At 42.0% G+C, this 14,998-nt stretch overlaps 3 non-coding genes across 3 annotated transcripts; all 3 read right to left on the bottom strand.

Annotated features, from left to right (window-relative positions):
• Positions 1-3,165: 3,165 nt before the first annotated feature.
• TRNAV-AAC (transfer RNA valine (anticodon AAC)) lies at positions 3,166-3,238 on the bottom strand. The gene has a single exon. It is a non-coding gene; the product is annotated as a tRNA-Val (tRNA).
• A 9,468-nt stretch (positions 3,239-12,706) lies between these two features.
• On the bottom strand, positions 12,707-12,779 carry TRNAL-AAG (transfer RNA leucine (anticodon AAG)). Its single transcript has one exon. It is a non-coding gene; the product is annotated as a tRNA-Leu (tRNA).
• Positions 12,780-14,041: 1,262 nt separating this feature from the next.
• On the bottom strand, positions 14,042-14,115 carry TRNAE-CUC (transfer RNA glutamic acid (anticodon CUC)). Its single transcript has one exon. It is a non-coding gene; the product is annotated as a tRNA-Glu (tRNA).
• Positions 14,116-14,998: the final 883 nt, after the last annotated feature.

Raw genomic sequence — 14,998 nt, 5'->3', positions numbered from 1 at the left:
GACAATCGACGTTCTTTTACCTTCGACAATCTACGGATGGTCACAGTTATCTGAGGTAAATATTAAAACCTACACATTATGGCATTACATATAGCTTTACAGTTAAATCTGCAACCGACGGCGATTACGATTATCTTTATAGGAACGTTGTTTTCCTTTTCAGATCATTTCTCTTTATGGAGTACCTGGTGTCAGAAGATCTTCGTACCGGTACATTTTATTTCTAAGGAAAACTGAGATTCAAAAACAAAGAACTGAATTGCTACGTAAAAATTAGAGAAGTCCGCCTCTGTGGTGTAGTGGTTAGCGTGATTAGCTGCCACCCCTGGAGGTTCGGGTTCGATTCCCGGCTCTGCCACGAAATTTGAAAAGTGGTACGAGGGCTGGAACGGGGTCCACTCAGCCTCGGGAGGTCAACTGAGTAGAAGTGGGTTCGATTCCCACCTCAGCCATCCTCGAAGTGGTTTTCCGTGGTTTCCCACTTCTCCTCCAGGCGAATGCCGGGATGGTACCTAACTTAAGGCCACGGCCGCTTCCTTCCCTCTTCCTTGTCTAGCCCTTCCAATCTTCCCCATCCCCCGCAAGGCCCCTGTTCAGCATAGCAGGTGAGGCCATCTGGGCGAGGTACTGGTCATTCTCCCCAGTTGTGTCCCCCGACCAAGAGTCTGAAGCTCCAGGACACTGCCCTTGAGTCGGTAGAGGTGGTATCCCTCGCTGAGTCCGAGGGAAAAACCGAACCTGGAGGGTAAACAGATGATGATGATGATGATGATGATCAATATTGTTCATATCTAGAAACGTTCATAATTTAGTTTCAGACAATAAATACTTGGGATTTTTAGGTCACGTTTTGTTCGTTTTTAGGACATTATTTGATAATTTTAAGGTCATTTTAAAGGTCATTTTTTAGCATTTTTAGGTCAACAAAATCCGGTCCGTGGTAGTCAGTGTGTAACAAAAGCTGCTTTGTAGCATTCATTGAAGTGGAATATAAACCCTTTACTGCATACTGTAGTTCTCAGGCAACGTATAACTTTTCACCTGTATAAATGGATACAGGTTGTGGACAGAGCTAGTTTTACGACACACCGGCAAATGTACAGTAAATTAAACACATATACCAGTCAAGATTTTTTTTTTTTTACATAACATATGACAAAACAGCCCCAAACCATAGGTACCCCTTTCACCAGGTCAAAAGTCCACGCGTACAACCACCGTTTATTTTACGTCGGCCCGCCCCATCACATAACCACAGGCTTCAGAAGAATCTCTGGCTCAACCTCAAAGAAGTTAGCGCCTATGGTCGTGCAAGTATGCTTACGCCTTGCAATTCGTACCCTTGGCCAGTAGGCTGTAAAGCACTGGAATATGAACCAGGGGAGCAATTAAATTCTAGAACCTCCAGATATAACAGCAGTCGTAGAACAACTTGTTAAAAGAACTATTCTTATAGAACGCCAATTTCAAACGTTTTACGCCACTGTCGAGAGCCCTGAAAGCAGTTTCCCATTATCACACCAAGTGAATGCTGGGCTACGCTCGCCTCCTTCAAACTTTTACCCGTTTTTCTCACAATTGCCGACTATCTGTGTTGCTAATAAATTCAAACATTGGTTTTCCAATAAAATTAAGCTGTTTCCGCCCTGGATCGAGCCGGAGACCATCCGGGTGAGAGGCGGATGTGAATAACCACTACACCACGGAAACAACCGCATTTTTTCGCATTTACAGAATATATTCAAGCTGCAAACTAAAGCCGCTTTGTAGCATTCTTTGATGTGCAGTGTTAAGCAAACCTGTAAACTTTTTTTTCTTTTTTTTTTCTTTGCTAGTTGCTTTACGTCGCACCGACACAGATAGGTCTTACGGCGACGATGGGACAGGGAAGGGCTAGGAGTGGAAAGGAAGCGCCCGTGGCTTTAATTAAGGTACAGCCCCAGCATTTGCCTGGTGTGAAAATGGGAAACCACGGAAAACCGTTTTCAAAGCTGCCGACAGTAGGGTTCGAACCTACTATCTCCCGAATACTGGATACTGGCCGCACTTAAGCGACTGCAGCTATCGAGCTCACTACTTTTTTTCCGTGGAACGTCTGTGTTCCACATTAAATTAAAGCGCGAAATTTCCGGTGGCCTGGAATTTGTACCAGGGGAGCTAGTAAGATCTAGAGTCAACACGTGTAACAGCAGTCGTATAACAACTCGTTAAAGGGGCTATTTGTATAGAAGTCCATCACATAACCATAGGCTTCAGGAGTACCTCTGGCTCAACGTCAAAGACATTAGCGACATATGGTCGTGTAAGTTGTACTTGCGCCTTGCAGTACGTACCCATGGCCAGTAGGCAGCAATTAAATTCTAGAAACTTCAGATACTACAACAGCAGCCGTAGAACGACTTGTTAAAGAACTATTGTTATACAACGCCTATTTCACACGTTTTACACAAATGTCGGCAGCCGTGAAAGCAATTTTCCGTGGTTTCCCATTATCATACCACGTGAATGCTAAACCACGCTCGCCTTCTTCACACTCCTAGCTTTTTCTCCCATTGTCGCATTTCAGTGATGCTCAAAAAATCAAGACAGTGGTTTTCCAATGTAACAAAACGGTTTCCGCCCGGTATTGAACAGGGGACCTTCCGCGTGTGAGGGGGATGTGATAACCAATTCAACACGGAAACAACCGCATGTCTTGGCATTTACAGAATATATTCAATTTGCAAGTCAAAGCCAGTTTTTAGTACTTTTTTGATGTACAGTGTTAAGCAAACCTTTACACCTTTTTGTCTGTGGAACGTTTGTATTCCACAATAAATTAATGCGCGAAATTTTCGGCGGCCTGGAATTTGAACCGGGGGAGCTAGTAAGACCTAGAGTCATCACATATAACAGCAGTCGTATAACAACTCGTTAAAGGGCCTATTTTTATAGAATTCCAACTAATTACAAGTGTAAACTAATTAGTTTGAGTAGGAATTATTTCTTACCTTAAGGTATTTGATCGCCAAAGTCAGAATCCCTGATGAAAAATTCGATTGGATTACTACATTCCCGCCTGCTTTATTCACAGTCCTAGCCTTTTAATCTCCCATTGCCGCCATAAGACCTATCTGTGTTGCAGAATATATAATTTAATATGTGACTTTCCAATATGAAATTAGTTGTTTCCGCCCGGGATCGAACCGGGGAACTTCCGCGTGTTAGGCGGATGTGATAACCATTACACCACGGAAAAAAAGGCTTCTTTTCCAATTTACAGATTGCATTCAAGTTGTCAACTAAAGCAACTTTGTAGCATTCATTGATGTGCCGTGCTAAGCACAAGTGTAAACGTGTTGGTCTGAGGAAAATGTATTTGTTACAGCTATTCTTTTTTTTTTTTTTAGGCTAGCTGCTTTACGTCGCACCAACGCAGATAGGTCTTATGGCGACGATGGAACAGGGAAGTGCTAGGAGTGGGAAGGAAGTGACCGTGGGCTTAATTAAGGTACAGCACCAGCATTTGCCTGGTGTGAAAATGGGAAACCACGGAAAACCACCTTCAGAGTTGCCGACAATGGGGTTTGAACCTACTATCTCCCGAATACTGGATACTGGCCGGACTTAAACGACTGCAGCTATCGAGCTCTGTGCTTAAAGTAGGGCGTGATACATCCAGTTCCCTGGAATGCGGACCAGAGGAGCAATTAAATTCTAGAACTTTCAGATACTATAACAGCAGACCAAAAACGACTTGTTAAAGGAACTATTCTTTTAGAACGCCAATTCCAAACGTTTTACACCACCGTCGGCAGCCGTGAAAGCAACTTTCCCTGGTTTCCCATTGTCATACCAGGTAAATGCTGGGCCACGCTCGCCTTCTTCACACTCCTAGCTTTCTTCTCCCATTGACGCATACAGTGTTGCACAAAAAGCAAACTGTGTTTTTCCAATGGAAATAGCGTTTTCCGCCAGCGATTGAACCGGGGACCTTCCGCGTTTTAGGCGGATGTGATAACCAATACACCACGGAAACAACCGCGGGTACTCTCATTTACAGAATATATTCAGGATGTAAATAAAAGTTACTTCGTAGCATTCGGTGATGTGCAGTGTTAAGCACATGTATTTGTTAGAAATTAAAGTAGGGCGCGATACTTCCAGTGCCCTGGAATATGGACCAGAGGAGCGATTATATCCTAACAGAATATTTCGTACGTAATCTGTTTACCCTCCAGGGTCGGTTTTTTCCCTCGGACTCAGCGAGGGATCCCACCTCTACCGCCTCAAGGGCACTGTCCTGGAGCTTCAGACTCTGGGTTAGGGGATACAACTGAGGAGGATGACCAGTACCTCACCCAGGCGGCCTCACATGCTGTGCTGAACAGGGGCCTTGTGGGGGACGGGAAGTTTGGAAGGGATAGACAAGAAAGAGGGAAGGATGCGACCGTGGCCTTAAGCTAGAGGTACCATCCCGGCATTTACCTGGAGGAGAAGATGGAAACCATGGAAAACCACTTCCAGGATGGCTGAGGAGGGAATCTAAACCCCCTCCACTCAGTTGACCTCCTGAGGGTGGGTAGACCCTGCCCCAGCCCTCGTACCACTTTTCAAATTTCGTAGCAGAGCCAGGATTCGATCCCGGGACTCCGGGGGTGACAGCTAATCACGCTAACCACTACACCAAAGAGGCGGACGTAAACTAATGTATGTTTTTATTTAATGCGCACTACAGGATTTCTAATCCCAATTACAGTGGCAGATGTTTACATGTGTTTCTTTTTAATGTTTCAATCAGTATAATAACCTAATAAGTCCGCCTGTGTGGTGTAGTGGTTAGCTGCCACCCCCGGAGGCCCGGGTTTGATTCCCGGCTCTGCCACGAAATTTGAAAAGTGGTATGAGGGCTGGAACGGGGTCCACTCAGCCTCGGGAGGTCAACTGAGTAGAGGTGGGTTCGATTCCCCCCTCAGCTATCCTCGAAGTGGTTTTCCGTGGTTTCCCACTTCTCCTCCTGGCGAATGCCGGGATGGTACCTAACATAAGGCCACGGCCGCTTCCTTCCCTCTTCCTTGCCCATCCCTTCCAATCTTCTCATCCCTCCACAAGGCCCCTGTGCAGCATAGCAGGTGAGGCCGCCTGGGCGAGGTACTGGTCATTCTCCCCAATTGTATCCCCGACCAAGAGTCTGAAGCTCCAGGACACTGCCCTTGAGCGGTAGAGGTGGGATTCCTCCCTGTGCCCGAGGGAAAAGCGACCCCGGAGGGTAAACAGATGATGATGATGATGATGATGATGATGATGATGATAACCTAATATCTAAACTACTCTAATATTATATTTACGTTGAGAAAGAAATAATGTTGACCGCCTCTGTGGTGTAGTGGTTAGTGTGATTAGCTGCCACCCCCGGAGGTCCGGGTTCGATTCCCGGCTCTGCCATGAAAATTTGAAAAGTGGTACGAGGGCTGGAACGGGGTCCACTCAGCCTCGGGAGGTCAACTGAGTAGAGGTGGGTTCGATTCCCACCTCAGCCATCCTGGAAGTGGTTTTCCGTGGTTTCCCACTTCTCCTCCAGGCGAATGCCGGGATGGTACCTAACTTAAGGCCACGGCCGCTTCCTTCCCTCTTCCTTGCCTATCCCTTCCAATGTTCCCATCCCTCTACAAGGCCGCTGTTCAGCATAGCAGGTGAGGCCGCCTGGGCGAGGTACTGGTCATACTCCCCAGTTGTATCCCCCGACCAAGAGTCTGAAGCTCCAGGACACTGCCCTTGAGGCGGTAGAGGTGGGATCCCTCGCTAAGTCCGAGGGAAAACCCGAACCTGGAGAGTAAACAGATGATGATGATGATGAAGAAATAATGTTACTTATCTAATCCTTACAAGAAACAAGTAGATAATAATCACAATTTCGTACCAAAACTATTCTAATATTATATTTATAATGAGAAAGGAACAGTAGTTCACAAATAATCTAATTTAATCTTTACCTGAAAGAGTAAAATAAAAAATAAAAATTGTAATCTCATATCTAAACTATTATTGTCTTCTAGTTCTAACACTTATAATTACGTTTATGGGCTAGGGCTTAATGTACAATGTTTATAATACATTTTGTGGTTCAAATCATCATTACAAATTAGAGAGTTTTCGCGGAGATGCTGAACTGTTGTAAAAACAGGTCTAGAGGTACACAGAAGTCTAAAGAATTATTTTTCTGAACTGCACTGTTGTAGACATTGCATAGCCTGTAGAGTGGGGAATTTTTGTGAGCGGTTGTTCTGACATTTTTGTTATGAAAAGTTACATTTGTCCTCGCATTAAAGCGGGGCACGTGGAAGCTCAAGAGGCATAAAAAGTCAGGGTTGTCAATAATAGAATTCACAATTTTGTATAGAAACTTCATGTCAACCTTTTGCCTCCTCATTTTCAAGCTTTCTATTTCAAAATTTAGAAGTTCTTTGTATGCTATGTGTGGATAATTACCGGTTTTTTTGAAATGTAATTATTTTAAATATCTCTTTTGGATTTTTTCGATCTGTGCAATATATATTTTGTTTGCCGGATTCCATATAACGCTTGCGTATTCTAATTTGTTCCTGACGAGAAAGCTGTAGAGGTGTATTCAGGTTTTTAGGAGTTTAAAGGGTTTGGCATTCCTCATCACAAATCCTAAAGTCCTGTATGACTCAGCAACTACCTTCTGTATATGTGGGGTGAAGGTGAGTTCTCGGTCTAATAATATCCCGAGGTCTTTAACCTCATTTACTGGTTTCAGGTCATCGTAACCTAGTTTATAGTTAAAGGAAACACACGTTTTATTTCGAGTGAACGACATGGATACACATTTATCTACATTTAGATATAATTGATTTTCAGTCGTCCATTGTATTAAATTACTTAAGTCAGCCTGGAGAAGTTCGCAGTCTTTAATGGCGAGAATGGATTTGAATACCTTAAAGTAATCGGCGTACAAGAGAGAGTCCGAGAATTTTATTCGTTCAGGTAAGTCATTGATTAGCACCAGGAACATCCGCGGCCCTAGATTCGAGCCCTGTACTATTCCTGAATGTACAGGGTATTCTCTGGATGAGTTTCTTTGATAAGTTACATACTGCTTTCTATCACTTAGGTAGGAGCTGAAAAGACATTGCAATGGGTAAGATAATCCAAGCATATTTAATTTTTTTTAGCAGTATGTCGTGTTCAATTTTGTCAAGGGCCTTTTCGAAATCAGTAAATATTGCATCTATCTGGCTACCACTATCGAGTTCTGTGGATAATGATTGTGTAAAATTTATGATATTTTTTACTGTAGATCGTCCTCAAATAAATCCATGTTGCTGTTCTGATATTAAAGGTCTTGTATAGACTGTGAGTCTACGACATAAAATAAATTCGAAAACCGTGCCTATAGCTGAAATAATTGATATTGGTCGGTAGTTTAACATTGGATTACCAGATTTAAACACAGGACACACTCGGGACAGTTTCCATACTGTGGGAAATACGGATGGGATGTTTTGAGAATTAAGTTATAAATGAAGAGGAGAAGATATTTCAGTACATCTTTGCAACCTTTTATAACATACGGCGGTATCTGATCTGGTCCCGCTGAAGACTTTGGCTTGAGCTTCTTTAACGCTAGTTCAACATCCTCTACAGTAATGCTGTCAATATGGATATTGCCAGTGGTTCCTGATGGAACGTTTGGAATATTATACTGAGCTCTATCTTGGGAATATACAGACCGAAAGTACGTTGCAAATCCTTCCGCAATGTTCCTATCATTCTCTAATACTTTAGAGTCGTATTCATAGGTATTGCGATTATTGTTGTTTTTTCTTTTATTCTTTACCCACGTCCAAAAGGTTTTGGTGTTCTCAGTGATAACCTGCTCTACAATTTTTAAATAATCGTTATATGAGGATTTAATTGCCGACTTAGTTTCGGACCTTAACGTTTTAAATTGCCTATTGTAATATTCTGAAAGGTGCTTCCGTTTTCGGTAGTATTCTTTCTCTTTCAGTTTTTGTTTTATGCTCTCTGTGAACCAAATTCGGTATGTCCTGACTTTCCACGAGCCGCTTTTAGGAACAGTCTCATTTAACACTGCGTAAATTTTAGAATAAAGACAGGCTACTGCTTTGTCTACATCAGTGCATTCGTACAGGTCTTTCCAAATAAGATCTCTTAGTCCTGTGAACAAGTGTTCAAATTTAGCTTTTTTGAAATTATAAGTATTTTGAGCTTCCCTTTTTCAAATCCACGGTTTGGAGTGATATGTACTCCTATTTCTAGGGCGGGGTGATGGGAGTCCTCAGGTAGCAGCGGATCAGTGTTCTTTTTACAGGTGACATTCGTTATTGTCTGACTGGCGAATACTAAATCCAACGTTTTACCGTTACTATTGGCAACGGAATTATAGGAATTCAAGTCGTGTAAACTGAGGAAGTATTTTAGTTCTTGGGTTTGTCTCGTTAAATTTAAGTCACTGTTTTCATTAATTACTGTTGGCATGTTAAAGTCCCCAGTAATGATTACATTACTATCCATTATTTCATAGTGAGATTCCATCCACCTAAATACCTCACAATGAACTTCTAGTTTTGCGCTTGGAGGAACGTACACGTTAGTTAGATACCAGACCTTTCTCCGAATATTCACTTTCAGAAATATCCCCTCGAAGTGTTCAGTTGTTTGCTCAACCTTGAGAACAGGTAATCCGCTACTAAGTGCAATGATTACCCCCATCTCCCCGCCCCGTTGAGCCCCTTACTCTGTCAGCACGGTATACTTTGTACTTATTAAACAGACCTCGCTATCATAGACACTAGCATCTAGCCAGGATTCAGTGAGCATTATAACATCGAAATTATTACTAAGAATATTTACATAGTTTAGTCTTAAGACCACGTACATTCTGGTAATAAATGGAAAGCCTACTCTTCTCCATCACAATTACAATTTAGATAGGTCATCCTGGTTATTTATAACAATGGCTCCAGACCCTTGGGTCTTGCGTATTTTAATTATGCCATTCCTTACCCAAATGTGAGCGTAATTCTTCTCCCTCCGGACTGCACGGGCCTGGAAGAGCAACTTCTTCTTCTGAGGAGACAGACTCTCGTTTACATATATGATGTTCTCACCAGGAAATCCTAACTGTTTGTTGGAGAGATTTTGCTTCACTCGCCTCAGCTCCATGAAGTGGTCCTTGTCCGTTCTTCTTACAAATTTCACTATGATCCCGCAGTGTTTCTGGTTTGGTGCCTTAGGGAGTCGATGGCAAGCATCCACCATTTCTTCTTTAAGTTCTATGCCCAACGCACGCCCGACTTTCTTTACCATGTCTAGACGGAATTCATTCGGTATATCCGGAATCCCATGTATTTCGATGGTATTCCTTCTCGTATACTGTTCAGCTTCCCCCACACGGATTTCTAAGGAATTTATTTTATCCTTCAGAACATGATTTTCCTGGGTGAGGTTTTCTATATCTTGAAAACACTGTTCCATATCTTTTTGTTGTTTCGAAATCAGAATTATGAACATCTCTTTATTGCCCACCTTAGTATCCACCAAGACAACAAAACACACAGAAACAAACAAAACTGTAAGCAAACAATATCTAATCTATGTCTCTTAAAACTACATAACCTAACTAATTTGGTGGCGTAGCCCAGGCGGATCCCCATACCATGGGCTGCGCCACCCTACCCTAAACTAACAAAATCTACTATATTTCTGTTAAAACTACTTAACTCTATAAAACAACTTATTCCATACTTAAACTAATTTCGTGGTGCTGCAGAGGCGGATAGCCGGACCATAAGCTGCACCACCCTTCACTAAAAATAAAAATTCTGCTCCCTACAACTAACTAACACAAGAAAAAAGAGACACCTGACTGATCGCGGTATCCCCTGGTAATGAGGGAACCCGTTCCCGCCATGATACCGCTCTCAGCCACACTCGTGGATTAGATGCCATCCCCACCTAAACCTCTATGACAATGTGTTTCCCTCCCATTCTTTGCGTGGCGAATCGCCGAGGCGGAAACCAGACCATCCAGCGATTCGTCAAGCTCTTATCTATTGTCCCGCCTACGAATCTGAGTCGTCTTGTTACACATTGCCTACTCTCATCTTGAACCTCCATTTTCTCTATGTGCGGACATGTTTGTTTATCACACCTTGGGATGGGTCTTTCACACCCCATCTTTCCCCTTATATTCCCCCCTCCCTCTCTTTTTCACATCTTTCAGACTCTCTTCTTCACTTACACCTAATCATTTACCTTATAATAACTTATCCACTATATTGTCAACACTATGTCTTAGAGTTTTTTTTTATACACCATTTAACAACACTGGGCTGTCAAAGTTTTACAGTTTACTTATTCCTCGCCGATCTTTCATCTTATTTATATCTCTTAGATTTTTAACCCACTAATTAATTATACATTTATTTAAATTGCCAATTTCAATACACCTGTTTACCCTGCTTAATTTTTTCTATCCACTATGATCTAATGTTAATCTATTTCACATTTTTTGCACCGAACTTGGCCACATATCAATAGTTCTCTTACTCATCATAGTTCTTCCCTCATATTTGCATCACTTAGTCTAAAAAAACACTCACTATTACACATTTCTATACATACCCATTTTAGTTAGCACACTTCTTTCTTATTTTCAAGCCTAAATATCATTCACAATTTGTACATTCTTCATATTTCCAACACTATAGTACAATCCTCTTCTTTGGCACTCATTATCTGGAACATAACACCTTCCTATTGTTTACTTAATTTTTTTACAAACCTAGCTCTAAACAAATTTAAATATTTTGATATATTTGTTCCTTTTTCCCATTCTCTGCATACCCATGCCGTCATCTTATGACACTTTTCTAATTTTTCTATCTCCTTCTTATTCAACACTTTCATTTTTAGCTCTTCTGATTCACTACATTTAGAAAATACATGCATATGCGACCATCCCTCCCCACATAAGATACATCTAACCATATTTTCTCGTCCTATCCATCCGATTTTTTTTGAATACCCATAACCCACCAGTATAATCCTCTTTTACCACTTCTACCCTGAAATTCGGTTCTTGGGTTCGTAATTTCTACTAATTTGTTTAATACTGATAATGAGTCTCTTTCCCTATATTCCATTATTAAATTCTGTCTTTCTATATCAGCCACGCTCTTTTCTACCATTCTCAATACCCAATCTTTCCTCTCTCCCCATATTTCCCACCTTTCTTCTAATCCTATCCTTCGTAACTTGTTTTTGCATTTATTTACCCAGTACTCTTCGTTCTCCATACTTTCCTTCTTCGTCTGGGGAACGTATGTATTCCACATTAAATTCATGCGCGAAATTTCCGGTGGGCTGGAATTTGAACCAGGGGAGCTAGCAAGATCTAGAGTCATCACATGTAACAGTAGTCGTAGAAAAATTGGTTAAAGAGGCTATTTTTATAGAATACCAACTAAGCACACGTGTAAATTAATTAGTCGGAGTAGGAAGTATTTCTTAATTTTAAGTATTTGATCACCAAAGTCGGAACCATGATGAAAATTTCGCATGGATTACTACTTTCTCGCATGCTTTATTCACACTCCTAGCCTTTTAATCTTCCATTGCCGCCATAGGACCTATCTGTGTTGCAGAATATATCTTTCAAAATGTGACTTTCAATTATAAAATTATTTGATTCCGCCCGGGACCGAACCGCGGACCTTCCACGTGTTAGGCGGATGCGACAACCATTACACCACGGAAAAAATGCTTGATTTCCGATTTACAGAATGCATTCATGTTGTCAACTAAAGCAACTTTGTAGCATTCACTGATGTGCAGTGTTAAGAACAAGTGTAAACGTGTTTGTCTGTGGAAAATGTCTTTTTTACAGCTTGAAGTAGGGCGCGACACATCCAGTGCCTAGAATATGGGCCAGAGGAGCAAATAAATTATAGAACTTTCAGATACTATAACAGCAGACGAAAACGACTTGTTAATGGAACTATTCTTATAGAACACCAATATCAAACGATTTACACCACCGTCGGCAGCCGTGAGAGCAACTCTCATTGTTTGCCCATTATCATACCAGGTGAATGCTGGGCCTCGCTCGCCTTCTTCACACTCCTAGCTTCATTCTCCCATTGACGCCTACAGTGTTGCACAAAAAGCAAAGAGTGTTTTTCCAATGAAAATAGCCTTTCCCGCCAGGGATTGAACCGGGGACCTTCCGCATGTTAGGCGGATGTTATAACCACTACACCACGGAAACGACCGCGTGTAGTCCCATTTACAGGATATATTCAAGTTTTAAACAAAAGCTACTTTGTAGCATTCGGTAACGTGCAGTGTTAAGCACATATATTTGTTAGAAATTAAAGTAGTGCACGAAACTTCCAGTGCCCTGGAATATGGACCACAGGAGCAATTATATTGTAGAACCTTCAGATACTCTAACAGAAGCCGCAGAACAACTTGTCGAAGGAACTATTCTTATAGAACACCAAATTCAAACGATTTACACCACCGTCGGCAGCCGAGAGAGCAACTCTCCGTGTTTGCCCATTATCATACCAGGTGAATGCTGGGCCTCGCTCGCCTTCTTCACACTCCTAGCTTCTTTCTCCCATTAACGCCTACAGTGTTGCACAAAAATTAAACAGTGTTTTCCAATGAAAATACCTGTTTCGGCCCGGGATTGAACCAGGGACCATCCGCGTCTTAGGCGGATGTGATAACCACTACACCACGGAAACGGCCGCGTGTAGTTTCATTTACAGGATATATTCAAGATTTAAACAAAAGCTACTTTGTTGCAATCGGTGATGTGCAGTGTTAAGCACATGTATTTGTTACAAATTAAAGTAAGACACGAAACTTCCAGTGCCCTGTAATATGGACCACAGGAGCAATTATATTCTATAACCTTCAGATACTCTAACAGAAGCCGTAGAACAACTGGTCGAAGGAACTATTGTTATAGAATGCCAATTTCATACGTTTTATACCGCCGTCGGCCGAAGTGAAAGAATATCGTGGATTCCCATTATCATAGCACGTGAACGATGGGCCCCGCTCGCCTTTTTCACACACATAACCTTTTTCTACCATTGTCACATATTAGTGTCGCACAAAAAAACCGGTGGCTTTCCTGTAAACTGAGCTGCTTCCGCCCTCGGTCGTACCGGGTTCCCTCCCCGTGTAAAGCAGATGCGATAACCACTACACCACGGAAACAACCGCACGTTGGGGCATTTACAGAACACATTCAAGCTGCAAACTAAAGCCAGTCTGTAGCATTCCTTGATGTGCAGAGTTAAGCAAAGGTGTAAAGTTTATGTCTGTGGAACGTCTGTGTTCCACACTAAATTAAAGCGCGAAATATCCGGTGGCCTGGAATTTGTACCAGAGGAGCTAGTAAGACCTAGATTAAACACATATAACGACAGTCGAAAAACAACTTCTTAACCCTCTACTGCATACTGTTTCCCTCAGGCAACAAATAACTTTTCACTTGTATAAATGGATAAATATTCTAGACAGAAGTAGCTTTATGGAAAATCCTCAACTTTACAGTCATTTAAAGACATATACCAGTGATGCCTACATTTTCATATGTACTGTACATGACATAAGCCAAAACAGCAATACAACCAAAGGTAGACCTTCCACATTGTCAACATCCACGCGTACCAACCACCGTTTATTTATCGTGGGCGCTCCCCATCACAAAACTACAGGCTTTAGGATAGTGGGCAGGAATTAAATTCCAGAAATTTCAGAAACTGTAACAGCGGCCGTAGAACAACTTGTTAAGAACTATTGTTATAGGACGCCAATTTCAAACGTTTTACTCCAATGTCGGGAGCCGTGATAGTAATTTCCCGCTTTTCCCCAGTATGATACCACGTGAATGCTACACCACGCTCGCCTTCTTCACACTCCTAGCATTTTTCTCCCATTGTCACCTATCAGTGATGCACAAAAATCAGACAGCGGTTTTCCTATGTAAATAAGCTTTTTCCGCCCGGTATCGAACCGGGGACCTTCCGCGTGAGAGGCGGATGTGATAACCACTACACCTCGGATAAAACCGCATGTCTTGGTATTTACAGAATATATTCAATCTGCAAATTAAAGCCACTTTGTAGCATTTATTGATGTGCAGCGTTAATAAACGTGCAAACTTTCTTGTCTGTGGAACGTATGTATTCCACATTAAATTAATGCGCGAAATTTCCGGCGGCCTGGAATTCGAAAAATGGGAGCTACTAAGATCTAGACAAAGACGGAACCCTGATGAAAATTTCGGGTGGATTATTACTTTACCTGCCGGGCTGAGTGGCTCAGACGGTTGAGGCGCTGGCCTTCTGACCCCAACTTGGCAGGCTCGATCCTGGCTCAGTCCGTTGGTATTTGAAGGTGCTCAAATACGTCAGCCTCGTGTCGGTAGATTTACTGGCACGTAAAAGAACTCCTGCGGGACTAAATTCCGGCACCTCGGCGTCTCCGAAAACCGTAAAAGTGTAGTTAGTGGGACGTAAAACAAATAACATTATTATTATTATTATTCTTACTACTTTACCGCCTGATTTATTCACACTCCTAGCCTTTTAATCTTCCATTGCCACCATAAGACCTATCTGTGTTGCAGAATATATAATTTAAAATGTGACATTCCAATATGAAGTTAGTTGCTTCCGCCCAGCATATAACCGCGGACCTTCCACGGGTTACACGGATGTCATAACCATTACACAACGCAAAAAACTGCTTGATTTGCAATTTACAGAATGCATTCATGTTGTCAACTAAAGCAACTTTGTTGCATTCGTTGATGTGCAGTGCTAAGCACAAGTGTAAATGTGTTTGTTTGTGGAAAATGTCCTTTTTACAGCTTGAAGTGTGTCGCGATATATCCAGTGCCATGGAATATGGACCAGAGGAGCAAAGAAATTATAGAATATTCAGATAC

The sequence above is a fragment of the Anabrus simplex genome, chromosome 3 (assembly GCF_040414725.1).
Source record: "Anabrus simplex isolate iqAnaSimp1 chromosome 3, ASM4041472v1, whole genome shotgun sequence".
NCBI classification, from domain to species: domain Eukaryota; kingdom Metazoa; phylum Arthropoda; class Insecta; order Orthoptera; family Tettigoniidae; genus Anabrus; species Anabrus simplex.
Note: the sequence above shows the minus strand (reverse complement) of the source record. Positions and strands in the feature narration are given on the sequence as shown.